General features: G+C 36.4%; 1 protein-coding gene across 1 annotated transcript in view; it reads right to left on the minus strand.

Annotated features, from left to right (window-relative positions):
• LOC136865972 (serine-rich adhesin for platelets) overlaps positions 1-14,785 on the minus strand; it is a 211,432-nt gene that overhangs the window by 132,806 nt on the left and 63,841 nt on the right. The gene's annotated exons all lie outside the window — the stretch shown is intronic.

Below are 14,785 nucleotides of genomic sequence, written 5' to 3' on the forward strand. Positions count from 1 at the left end.
AAGTAATTTGCACTGGAAGGGTCATGTTGATGACATTGTTGGGAAAGCATACAGATCGTTACATGTCATAATGAGGCTACTTAAAGGATGCAACAAAGAATTAAAAGAAAAAAGTTACTTGAGTATGGTTCGTCCATTATTGGAATACGCAAACAGTGTTTGGGATCCTCACCAAGAATACCTAATAAAAGAAATAGACAGTGTGCAGAGGAAAGCAGCAAGATTTGTAACAGGGGATTTCAGGAGAAAGAGTAGTGTATCAGAAATGTTAAAGGAACTTGGGTGGGAAACTTTAAGTAAGAGAAGGGAGAAAACTAGACTTATAGGATTATATAGAGCCTATACAAGAGAAGAAGCATGGGGAGATATCCGTGAGAGGTTTCAGTTGGAAAATAATTATATCGGCAGAACTGACCACAAATATAAAATTAGAAGGAATTTTAGCAGAAGCGATTGGGGTAAATTTTCATTCATTGGGAAGGGTGTGAAGGAGTGGAACAGTTTACCAGGGGTAGTGTTTGATCCTTTTCCAAAATCTGTACAGATATTCAAGAAGAGAATAAACAGCAACAGAGATAATAAATGAAGTGTTAAGAGGGCATTCGACCTGTGCAGGTTATTTTAAATTTTTAAAAAATGTGTGTGAATAAATTAATTCTATCCCCTGGTCTAAGGAGTTTGGACAGCCAAAGTAGGGGACTGCCTGTAGGGGTGAAGTACAGTGGGGACTTCGAGGGCCCTGGGACCGCTACGGTAGCTGTGAAGGCCCTTCAGGAACTCTGAAAAGTGGTGGCAAAGGGGCTCTGGTTAAGACGCAGCAGGTCGTTATGCTACTTAGGTTCCAGAACAGGTGGGAAAAAAAAAAATAGTAAATAAATAAATGCAATGTAAATATTAATCTTATACCAGTTTTATAGTATCATTTGAAGTAATTCCACATACTGTATATCAGTTGACTATATTTGTAAGTAGTACAGGAGATATTATAAGTAGAATTTTGTAAACAATATAAATTTATTAAGGATGAGCTGTGTGTTTAATAGAAAACATTGTTAGCGTAAATTGTATAATATTGTATTATAGGAAAATTTTCTTCTCTTATTAATTTAATATTTAGTGCTTGACAATAATGTATTTTAGTGTACCATTTGCCACCGAGGTAGACACCTCATTTGCAAATAAAGAGATTTTGATTTGATTTGATTTGATTTGATCTCAGTTCTACAGGCGATGAATATAGGAACACAGCTAAGTCGTGCAAATGAAAAATGAGAATCTTCAACCTGTTTCCAGTCATTCGACCGGGTCAGGAATGGAATGAATGAAGCCCCCATCTAGCAGTGAGGATAGGAATTGCACCGGCTGCCGAAGCCAGTCGGATTTCTCTGGGGCAATGATTAATGACATATGAGTAACAACACAATAAAGGTTTCCATCTATTCAATACAAAATATATTCACAATATTTTAAAATTACATGGAACTAGTTTCGACCCATCTAGGGGTCATCATCAGCCACATCAAAGCAAAGATCACTCTTGACGAAATCCTAAGAACATGTTAATTTAACAGTAAGATTATTATGGAATAACAAGTGAATGTGGTAAATGAAAAGAGATGTTAGTATGGGACAGGTGAGTAATAGCTAATAAATATACAAGGAATATACATAAGAGGTTTGGAACAAAGTATAAAAGGGGGCTTAGTGTTGTAAAAATTATATAATCATGGAAAACAGTAAGTCCTTATAATGAAGAATGCAATGTGAAATGACACATATAAAATATATGGCTTAGGAAGAATGGAGGTGGTTTAGGAGGGGAAGATGGCTTAAGGTGGGGTTGAAGGGTGTGGGGAAAAGGGTAATTGGCTCGGAAAAGTACCTTTGATTAAATTTAGGATAGAGTTTTGGTTGGCTGCATTATTGTTTCTGAGGAAAGTGATAAATAGATCGAAGAGTATGTTGGGTTTCTCTGAGATTTCATTGAGATTGTGACTGGCGTTAAAGTATTGGTCTAGGTGTATGTAGTCATTTTCCATTATGTCGAGTAAAGGGCCCTTGTTTGCTAATACGAGGATGTCCATGTCTTGTTCGATATTGGTGAAATTATGGTTATAATCTTGCATGTGTTGGCCGATGGCTGAAAACTTGTTGTATTTTATTGCGTTAGTGTGCTCGTGGTATCTCATATTGAAGTTTCTACCGGTTTGCCCGATGTAGGTTTTTCCACAGGTGTTACATTTGATCTTATAAAATCCTGATTTTGAAAAACTGCTGGTCCTGTTGATGTGTGAAGTATTGTGTAAAACGTTCATGTTCTTATAGTTGGTTTTGAAGGCTATTTTAACGCCTTGTTTCTTAAAGATACTGGTTAACTTGTAGATATCATTGTTGAACGTGAAGGTGGAAAATGTTAGAGGTTTAGTTGTTTCTTTTTTGAGGGTAGTTTTTGGGCGATATTTATGTTTATTGATTATCCTTTCTATAAAATGGTTGTTGAAGCCGTTGAATTTTGCGATTCCGCGGATTGTGTTGAGTTCGTTCTTTAGATCTTTCTTGGACATAGGTATGCTGAAGGCTCGGTGAACTAGGCTGTTGTATGTGGCTCGTTTGTGGGACCGGGGGTGCACTGAATCTTGGTGAATGGTGGAGGCTGTTTGAGTGGGTTTTCTGAATATTTTATAACTGAATGAATCTGAGTTTCTAATGATGGTTAAATCTAGAAAGTTGATTTTTAGATTTGATTCGGATTCTAGTGTGAATTTGATATGAAGATCAATATTGTTGAGTCTTAAGAGGGTGGTGGATGCGTTAATTGATTTCTCATTCATGATTACAAAGACATCGTCAACAAATCTGGCCCAAAAGAGAATGTTTTCAAATTCATTGTCAATTTTGGTGTATTCGAGGAAATCCAGGTATATTTCTGCTAAGATACCTGAGGCCGGTGACCCCATTGCCAAACCATCTCGTTGATATATGACGTTGTCGAAAGTGAAAAAGTTATTATTGAGGATTAGTTTTAATACTGTGATAAAGTCTTGTATCTCTAGTTTGCTTAAGTGGCTGTTTTTGTTTAAATTGTTTATAATTATCGGAATTAATTTTGATACTTGTATGCTTGGGTACATGTTTACAATATCGAAAGAGTGGATAGAGTGATCAGGTTGCAAATTGAACTTGTTAAGTTTTTCTACTAGTTCTGTTGTGTTTTTAATAGACTTTTTGGATAAAAATTGATAATTTTTTCTTAAGAAGCATTGGATGAATTGTGATATTTTGTATAAGGGGCTTGGTCTATAGTTGATAATTAGGCAGATGGGAACTCCAGCTTTGTATATTTTGGGAAGAGCTTTAGCAGTGGGGAGTCCTGGGTTCATTTGTATGAGTTTGGATTTTTCCTGTTCGGTAAATAAAAATGAAGTGTTTTTAAGAGTTTGTTTAAGTAGTTTTTTTAATTTTTTGGGTGGGGTCTTTTTTGATTATGGAAAATGAGCTGTCTGTGAAAAAGTTTTTTGTTTTTTCAATATATATTTTTTTATCCATGATAACTGTTGCGTTGCCTTTGTCAGCTTTGGTTACGATGAGTTTGTTGTCTTTAATTTTCTTCTTGAGGGCGTATATGCGCTTTTGTTCAGCTATTTTTTCTGTATTAATGAGGTTATTTGCGGGGTTGGTTAAATTGTGGAGGATATCAGTCAGTTTCCTTTTAACATCGATTTTAACCTCATTTTGCGTATCTCCCGGCATTTTGTTAATAGCTAGCTCTGATTCTGTGATCATAGTAGTGGCTATGTTGAGACTGTTCAAGTTTGGCCAGTTGTGTTTCGGTCCTTTGGATAAAGTTAAGCGTTCACTTTCACTTAAGGGCGTGTTTGATAGATTTACGACAGCTGGATGAAACTGCGTACGATCGAACGTGTTACTATTGGAGTTTCTAGTTTGTTGGATATGTAGTTGGCAGTTTTTTAGCCTGTTGAGTTTATTCTCTAAATTTGACTGTTTTCTGGCTAGTTCGTAGAATAATTTGTTCTCTACTTGTTGGTAGAAAAGTGTCCATTGTGCGTTTGAAAGTAGTTTAGTTGCTGTGAGGTGAGCGTCGTATAATTTCTGATTCAAAAAAGATTTCTTCCTGTACAAGAATTTAATTTCGTCTCTTAACCATATTTTGTTGGTTTTGTTTTGAGTTTTGATGGTTTGAGGTGAAATCCGATGTTTCTTCTCATTGCTTCTTAGAAAATTAGGTGTCAAGTTAAGTGATATACATTGTTTTAGGAAATCGACGTCTTTGCGTAATTTGGCTATTTTTAATTTCAGGCCTAGATATTGAAAGGCTTGTTGTTTTGCCTGGTAAGCTACATCATTAAGGGTTATAAATTCCATGTTGTTGGTCCGTATTGAACTGAGAATAACATATGAGTAAAAACACAATAAAGGTTTCCACCTATTCAATACAAAATATATTCACAATATTTTAAAATTACATGGAACTAGTTTCGACCCATCTAGGGGTCATCATCAGCCACATCAAAGCAAAGATCACTCTTGACGAAATCCTAAGAGCATGTTAATTTAACAGTAAGATTATTATGGAATAACAAGTGAATGTGGTAAATGAAAAGATATGTTAGTATGGGACAGGTGAGTAATAGCTAATAAATATACAAGGAATATACATAAGAGGTTTGGAACAAAGTATAAAAGGGGGCTTAGTGTTGTAAAAATTATATAATCATGGAAAACAGTAAGTCCTTATAATGAAGAATGCAATGTGAAATGACACATATAAAATATATGGCTTAGGAAGAGTGGAGGTGGTTTAGGAGGGGAAGAGGGCTTAAGGTGGAGTTGAAGGGTGCGGGGAAAAAGGGTAATTGTCTCGGAAAAGAACCTTTGATTAAATTTAGGATTGAGTTTTGGTTGGCTGCATTATTGTTTCTGAGGAAAGTGATAAATAGATCGAAGAGTATGTTGGGTTTCTCTGAGATTTCATTGAGATTGTGACATCCTCGTATTAGCAGACAAGGGCCCTTTACTCGACATAATGGAAAATTACTACATACACCTAGACCAATACTTTAACGCCAGTCACAATCTCAATGAAATCTCAGAGAAACCCAACATACTCTTCAATCTATTTATCACTTTCCTCAGAAACAATAATGCAGCCAACCAAAACTCAATCCTAAATTTAATCAAAGGTACTTTTCCGAGACAACTACCCTTTTTCCCCGCACCCTTCAACCCCACCTTAAGCCCTCTTCCCCTCCTAAACCACCTCCACTCTTCCTAAGCCATATATTTTATATGTGTCATTTCACATTGCATTCTTCATTATAAGGACTTGCTGTTTTCCATGATTATATAATTTTTACAACACTAAGCCCCCTTTTATACTTTGTTCCAAACCTCTTGTATATTTATTAGCTATTACTCACCTGTCCCATACTAACATCTCTTTTCATTTACCACATTCACTTGTTATTCCATAATAATCTTACTGTTAAATTAACATGTTCTTAGGATTTCGCCAAGAGTGATCTTTGCTTTGATGTGGCTGATGATGACCCCTAGATGGGTCGAAACTAGTTCCATGTAATTTTAAAATATTGTGAATATATTTTGTATTGAATAGGTGAAACCTTTATTGTGTTGTTACTCATATGTTATTCTCAGTTCAATACGGACCAACAACATGAAATTTATAACCCTTAAATTAGCAATGATTAATGACTGACAGATGAAATGAAATGATATTGGAGAGTGTTGCTGGAATGAAAGATGACAGGGAAAACCGGAGTACCCAGAGAAAAACCTGTCCCGCCTCCACTTTGTCCAGCACAATACTTACATGGAGTGACCGGGATTTGAACCACGGAACCCAGCGGTGTAAAGCCGGTGCACTGTTGCCTGAGCCACGGAGGTTCAGTCGTGCATATCATGAGGAAAAACTGAAATGCAATCAACAAGTGGAAAGAAATAAATATGGGCTTTTAAAATCTTGATTGCATCCAGTTCTGTGGAGCATTTGAGCTTGCATTGAAAGGTCATGACAGGATCAAAAATCTTGGCATCTTCTTAGGAGTAGTAGATTTCATCACAAGTATAAGTAACTAGAGAAAATATGTATATATAGATCAACTGCCTAATCAATACACCACATTATAATCTAAACAAATTATTTATCAAATAAAAGTTGACATTTTTCAGCTCTTGGAGATATAATCAGCACACAAACACTTAAATATTTTTAATAGCACATCAACACATTTGAAAAAAAGATCATGAATGTAGTACTGATAATAATTTGTTTTGAATTATCTCAACTATCAATATTATTTTCATGATCTTAATTTCAAACGTGCTTATGTGATGTTAATCTTATTTAAGTGTTTGCGTGCTGATGATGGCTCCAAGAGCCGAAACACATCCACTTTTATTCGATAAACTGGCTGATATACCCGTGCTTCACTACGGAATTCTACATTGTATACAGAATTCTAGGTTAAGTAGGGTAACGTTGAGGGTAAGATTGTATTAAATTGCATAGTCCTTCACGTTACCCCAGAAACAAGACGAGGAAGTCACCATATGCCATTTCTCATGTGAAGACCAGGTTAGGGAACATTCATTGCAATGGCAGGCCCTTTTGCCTACTATCAGTCACAATCAAGTTGGGCAGTTTTCATTATAATGGCAGATACTCACTCTTCACCTGCCTTTTTACATCCTCAGATACTTGTGATTTTCCCAATTGAAATCAATATAGGTTATTGCAATTATGTCAGTAGGAATGTCCCTATTAAAAACAATGTTATCACATGAACTACTCAATCAAATGAAAAAATGCACATTTTCTCACTTTTAACGAACAGTAGACTACTACACTGCCGATCTAAAAGTCCAAAGTTACACAGCTGGAATTACCAGATCGCAGACAGCCATGAATACTCCTGTGCCATTATTCCGTTAAGTGTGCACAATGCTCGTTCAAATCAATGTCTCAGAGTAGATATCGAATAGCTGGAATACTATAATTAACCAGTGTGTTACATACCAGTAGTATAAAAAAAAAATATGAACCAGAGGAAATGCTAAAGAAGAAAGTTATCTAATTCCCCAGCTACTTCCCACCAATGTTCAGGCAGGCTGTTATATTGGGTATGCAGCAGTAATCTCATCTACCAGAGATGAGTGGCAGCAGAGAAAGAATATTACAACAAACAATGGTCAATGCAATGTTATTGTTCATCAATTTTACGAGTTTTCAATAATGTAAGCCTTTGAATTTAGTTTTCTTCCAACTCTGAGAAATTAGGGCATCTAATGTAAATTTAAAGTTAAAAACTTCATAATTGATCCGTATTGAACTGAGAATCACAATGCTAAAAAGAGAGATGTTCCACCTATTCAATACAATGGTAAACTGTTGCACAAATTAATGTCACAACATGTTTAATTTGGTTTTGAACCGGTTTCGACACATATCTATGTTCACCTTGTTTAGCTTGCCATGAAGTATAAGAGGAAGTAAGAACAGAAATTTGAGCACAGGGAGGGGATAGACGGGGGGAGGGTTTAGGGAGTAAGGGAAGTGAGGAATCTTGTCTTATGGTAGTAGCTGTTTGTGTGGGTTTCCTGTAAATCATATAAGATAAAGAATAAGGTAGTCTGCTAATTGTTATATCTAGAAAATTGATTGATCTGTTGGATTCAGTTTCAAGGGTGAATTTAATATGAGGATCAATCTTGTTGAGATCTAATGTAAAGGGAATCCTCCTTTTGTCATGACTCCCTCTTGTCTTATTCTTCAAGCGATCATTCCTTTATGATTTTAGTCTTTTTTTAATCATCTTCACAATTTTCCTTGTCGATATGGACCGATGACCATGTGTTTTTTACACCTTAAGAAAATCATGACAAAAACCATCACCAGTTAACACAAATTCAACAATATTTCCATGCCGGCATTGATAAGGATTAAGCAACAAAAGTCTAAATTCATTTAAATTCATGAATTCCCTTATCGTAGTTGTCCCCCTGTGTTTGGGGGCGGTAGAATAACAGCCATGGTAACCCCTGCCTGTCGTAAGAGGCGACTAAAACGGCCCCACGGGGGCTCTGAATTTAGGAGCATGGGTTGGCGACCATGGGGCCCTTAGCTGAGTCCTGGAATTGCTTCCACTTCCTGTGCCAGCTCCTCACTTTCATCTATCCTATGCTGTCCTAACTCCATTGGTCAACTCTTGTTCTTTTCTGACCCCAACAATATTATGTATGGAAACCTAGGGAAACTTTCATTTTCACACCGTTCATGGGCGTTTCTTAGGCCGATACCTTCATTTTTCAAAGTGTCGGACTCCTTCCATTTTTCTCTCTTATTAGTGTTATATAGAGGATGGTTGCTTAGTTGTTCTCCCTCTTAAAAACAACAACCACCACCACCACCACCACCACCACTCTTTATCATAGTCGGTACGGTAAAATTGAATAAGACATTAATCATCGGAAATTGTATTCTCTACAACTTTTGTTATGTAGTACTTTTCGATAGGACCAATAACATAGGTATTTAAAAATTAAATTTTAGGTGACTTCCCCTAAAATTATTTATAGCCCAGACTGCACATACCAATTTTCAATAAATTCTGTTTACCCATTTTCTTGTGGCTCGGTGTTGATATGGACTTAGCAACAAAAATTCAAATTCATGAATATCCCTGTTGTCACAGCTAGTACAGTAAAAATGTATAAGACACAAATGATCGCAAATTTAATTCTCTATAACTTTTGTTATGCAGTATTTATCAATAGAACCACTAATAACATAAATATTTGAGAATTAATTTATTTTTTTAACTATGACAAAAACAGCTTCGTGATCACTAATACCAACTATTACTTCGGTTTCTCTATAGAGCTCATCAGGTTTTATCAGCACCACATACAAAATATTCTTCCCTCTAGTTGGTTCCATCACTTTCTGAATCAGCTGCCCTTCTCATATTAACTTATTTTCCATTTGTTGTTCATGCTTCCTTCGCATTACCTTCCCAATTGACATTAAATTTTAGGCCTTCCCCTAAACTACCATTTCACTCAGTGTGAATAAAATTATTTATAGCCTAGATTGTAGTGCCTCATTCCACCCAGCTTTCAATCCCATACAGCACAGTTGGTCTGAAAACAGATTGGTATAAAGATAATTTTGTCTGTTGGTTACAACTGCAAGTTCACTGCATTACCTTTGCTGAACCTAAATTCAATCTCACTCACTATACTACCATCCTGGGAGAATACACATCCTAAATACCTGAAGTGATCTACCTATGCCAATTTTGTATTATCAAACAATCCCTGAAATACTTGCATATGTCTAACAGATTTCCTGAATTCAAAGTCAATTATGATATAGCCTATTATGGATCTGGTGGCCCCTTCCTTCCATGTGTAGGGGTGAAAAGATTTATGCTTGAAAAATGTAATTATTACTGCTAATCCCATACTAGCATATAAATCCAGCAAATGCTTCCCATTACTATTAGCTTCCATACCTTCCCATTTACCCCACCTTTACATATCCTTCAGTTCTATTTGCAATTCTCACATTGAAATTGCCCATTAGCACTATCCTATCATTTCAGTTGACCTTGACTATGATTACAACAAATGAATTTCATTTGATGAGGCGATAATAATCGATTCTCAGTCAAAAACAAACAGGTTGCCATCAGCAGGCCATAAGTGCGATGCCCCCGCCCATATGACTCCCTCCCCCTCTTCTCCATTCCCCTCCAATGTGACTGTCTCGAGCCAATCACACACTCGCACTCATACAGATGTCGACAACACTCGAGTGTATCCACTTCGAGGCAGAAAGATAATCAATCAGTGAGCAGTTTTAATTAATTATTCATGCCACTTTTTAAATTCAATATTTATTTTGTTTACATCCGAGGCTCATTTTACTGTTGAAAGCAATTTGACAATTTTTCTCCTTTTGTTGGCTTGTTGGGACTGACACAAGGTGAGGTTATTCCATCAGGGTAACTCCCTTTGCCTTCAATAGTCCTGTATCCAATCTGCAAGGCAGCAGCGTTGTGATAAATTTGTGTGTCATTTCGTACACACAGGTTTCATCAAACTTGCTAAGGGAGAACTCCTCCACCAGCAGCCATTGGTTCTCCCATAGTTTACCGGGTTTGGTACTGGCCGCTAGACCTTCGGCCAGACAATATTGATAGGGGTGGTAGTGAAGCTTAAATACAACATAAGCTGAGTGACTAGAATGCTATATTCAAGCAATTAGGTCTCAAGACAAGCAAGTCCAAAATGGCAGTGCTGCCTGTTAGTCGACAGAACATCCATACCAACATCACTCTAGATGGATCAAAGTTGGAACAAGTACGTCAGTTCTGTTATCTAGGCAGTGTAGTAACAACAGATAGATGACCATCTACAGAAATCACTAGTAGAGTACAGAATGGGAATGGGAAAACTTCTTTTGGATAAGCAAGTTCCATTAAGATCAAAATTAATACTCTACAAGAGCTTCTTTGTACCAGTTACCACATACAGTCTAGAAACCTGCATCTAAACCAACAGAAATATCAGCACACTACAAACAGTGGAAATGAAGTTCTTAAGAACTATGATTCAGAAAACAAGGAGGGGCAAAATAAGAAATGAGATATGCTATCTTGTCCGAGTGAAAAAAACCCTTAAGTGAGATCTGTGTCAAAGTCAGACTGAAATGGTTTGGTCATCTCAAAAAAAATTGACCCAGAAAGAACAGCTAGTGTGGTTTGAGAAGGAACTTGAAGGCAAAAGATCAAGAGGTCGGGCAGGGAAGAGATGGATTGATCAAATTAGAAATGACTAGCTGGACAAGATCTGGATTTGCAATAGGTTAGGGAAGAAAACATCTACATGGACAGAAGTAAATGGTGAGCGCTCATTCATCGCACCCGAGAAACAGGAGCTGTTTCAAGATGATGATTTATTTTACATTTCCAATCATTATTTATATTTCTTTCCTTTTCTCAGAGTGCTATTATAAATTTGTTTGGATTTTACAAAGAACAATTATCATAATTTTGTTCCATATTGAATACACAGCTTGCAGTATTATATAATGACGGTTACATTCACCAAAATAAAAGAACATTTTAGCCTCGATTTCTTCACCACTGATTCTACTGCTTGTTAGAGAATACCAAATTTATCCATTTTTTATCCTATTTTTAGATGCACAAAGCAAGAATTTTATTTTAAATATGTCTGTGTGTTTTATTTTTAGGTAAATTGTCTTTGTATTATTTAGTTTTTTTTTTAGGGAACGCCAAGAGAATCAGTTTTCATCCTCTTTTTAGATGCAAACTGAAGTATTTAATTAGATGTTTCAAAGGCATCCGTATTTAATTTTAACATGTATTTTTGATGTTAGCTGAAGATGGTCCACACAAGAATAATGGACCACTTGAATTATTATTTACATGGAGTATTTTCATGAAAAAGATATCTAAGTAACTAAGGATAGCAATAACAGACAGATAACATTACTTAGATCATTTTTCCATGAAAATAATCAATGTAAATAATAAAACAAATGTTTCACAATTTAACATGCTTTTTCCTTTGAAAATTCAAGTGATCCATTAATTTTGCCCATCAGTGTATTTAGAACACTAGGCAGATTTTTTTTTACAGTGAGTTTGAGAGAACAGCGGAACTGATTAACATTGTAAAGCATTCTGATAATCTGCAGTGTGTCTTTAAAAGCATAAAAATTTCTTGCCATATATTTTTAAATTGTTAAAGAAAAATGCAGCATTCTGATTGGCCAAAGCACTTGACAGTACCTCAAGGCCACCTGAAGCGTGAGAGCGCTGAGACATGTGATTTGATTGAAGAGGTGGAAGGGGATAAACACGTGTGCGCAATCAGACGTCTTCCTGGTCAGCTGTACTTAGGCTTCTCCCAGCCTGTGTTGTAGAGAGTCACTTGGCCGAGGAGAAGCTAATCAGCACAATTTTACTGTCTCTTCTGTATTTCTCCCTATATTTTTTAGCTTGAAATGATTTTGGATAAATTTAAATGTTTCCTTCTCAATGTCGTCACTCTTTATATTTGTTAGCTTGAGTATTTTTGGAGAAATTTTAACACTTCTTCCATTCTGATAGTTAGCGAAGTAAGTCAATCCTCCGTGTCACACTCATGAGCTAATTTCAATTTTGATTTGGCCGACATGGTACTCATAACAAACCAGAAACAACCTTTTAATTATTAATGAAATAATCGATGTGCTCCAATAAAACAACACAAATGTCAAGAATGCATTTTTCATCGATGTAGGACTTTATGCTACAGTAGAAGTCTGTTATAGCGAGAATTCATAACAGCGAAAAATTTACTCACTATAGCGGATTGCCGTTATATCCGATTTTTGTATAAAAGTCGGAAAACCCCTAATGCACATTAAAATCAATAGGAAACGGCAATCAGTTTGTTCAAAAGTTGCATTTCCGCAGATGATATCCCAGTACGGCTTACTTGTTTGTTATTTTTCGACATCCGATACTACGTGAAAGTGCATATTTAATTTCATTCTGAAAAAACTATAGTACTGTATTTCTCCAAATCCGAGATGAACCCCACTTTTTCCTTCAAAAAAATTAAATCAAGCTCAAAAAGAACTTTGTAAAATCATATGAATGCCTTGTAGTACAGTAGGCCTATGCATTTTTAGACTATTTTTAGACGCCGAGCGTTGACTTTCGTCATGCCGTATTTCTTCTCTCTCTCTTTCTTTTTTCTTTTTTTTTTTTCTTTTTTTGCTGCACAATTATTCTTTATTTTCGCAGGCTTAAGGACCATTAACTTAAAATTGGCATCATAATACCGAAGAGAACCCGTTGAAAATTTGCCGGCAATACCTATTCCATGCATCTCTACAATACGACGATCCATCAGGAAATTACTTGCTGTCTATAAAACTGTTACTTTTACTCAGCATCAGATATAACCGGCTACCATTACACGTACATCTCGCTAGCCGGGCTCGGCCAAATTCAGCGGCTAGCGATCTATAGGCCGTTGAAAGTCAACGAACGAGTTTATTGCGCCACTGTATGGCAATTCCACCCTTGCGTTTTCCGTGCACATACAGTACCTCACAATTTCATCTTCGACTTCTTTAAAGCGTCCTTGCTGCGGACCACTGAATGCATTTTTGTACAGTACGCATTCTTTTTAGCTCTTTGTCTTCACGCTAACGCCAAATATTGGCTTTAGTTAGGTCTATGCCGTATTTTCTTGCAGCTGCACAATTATTCTATATTTCCGAGTGTTTAATAACCATTAACTTAAAATTGGCATCATGATATCGACTAGAACCCGTTGAAAATTTGCCAGCAATGCCTTTTCCACGTATCTTTACAATACGACTATCCATCACGAAAATATTCTTGATGTCTTTAAAACCTAATTTTACTAAGCGTCAAGTACGCTACAATAGACGCGTTATAACTCTGCCACTGAGTAGCCATGGCCTTTCTAAGAATTCGATGGGTCGCATGTTTTGATGCCATTCTGCAGATCTGAGAAACGATTTTGTAGAGGCTAACAGAACGCCATTCTCTCTTCACAATTTCCTGAGATTGAGTGACGTTACACACAGGCACTGTACAACCGGTTGTTGTGGCTAGCGATGTATAATAAAGAGGCGGTCGTTTGTCAATGAATTCTGTGTGCATGTGAAAAAGAAAGCAGCGTGGTTACCGCGGTAGTTGCCAGTGGTATCCATTAACTTACTGTTAGGCCGCGAATGCAACAACCCTCGAGTTTTCGCATGAGATTCTGAGAAAAAAAAGTCTTGGATTCGGAAAAATACGGTATCACTCCAGAGGTTCCTGTGGTAAACACGTCAGTTTGTTAAAACAGCGTCACCTAACCTAACCGTATATGTATCATAAAAACATATTTGAAACGCATGTACAGAAATGATAACTTTCTCGCGAAAAATTTACATGTAAATAGCCTTTCCGAAATTTAACCAGAGCGAGAAGATATGAAATATTCTCTGATATCAGTGATGTACTCTGCCATATCTTGAGGTGTATCACATTCTTACTTAATTTCCGTATATAACATTAAAATTAAGATATCGATTACTTCAGTCTTTATTTTTAACGAGTTAACAACTGCTTTCAGCCACGTTATTTAAGCATTTATTATAAAACGTGTTATCCTTTGAATGTGAATGAGAGAGCTCGCAAATGCATAAAGTGAGAAAACTATAGGCCTACCGTACCAAAGATGATCGATCGCATTTTGTTGCAAATGTTTCAGTTTTCTTATTCAAACAGCGTCACCTATCCTAAGTTAACCGTACTATACGTATGATGAAAACATACTTCAAGCGCCAGTACAGAAATGATAACCTTCTCGCTATAAATTTTCATAATAGCCATTCCGTAATTTAACTAGATGCGACAAAATATAAACTAACCTCTGAAATCAGTTAAGCACTCTGCCATATCTCGAGGTGTATCCCATTCTTACTTAATTGGAGTATTTAGCCTGAAAATTAAGCAGTCGTTTAGTCAATTTTTAACGAGTTAACAACAGTTATCGGACAAGTTATTTACGCATTTACTATGAAAATATGTTCTCCTTCATTTCAAATTTTCTTTACGGAACAGCTGTCGACGGGCATTACTAATCGACTCCGACATCGCCTTCGAATGTCGACGAGAGAACTCGCTAGTGCACTTAGCGAGGAAAC

Source organism: Anabrus simplex, chromosome 3 (assembly GCF_040414725.1).
Source record: "Anabrus simplex isolate iqAnaSimp1 chromosome 3, ASM4041472v1, whole genome shotgun sequence".
Classification (NCBI taxonomy): Eukaryota; Metazoa; Arthropoda; class Insecta; order Orthoptera; family Tettigoniidae; genus Anabrus; species Anabrus simplex.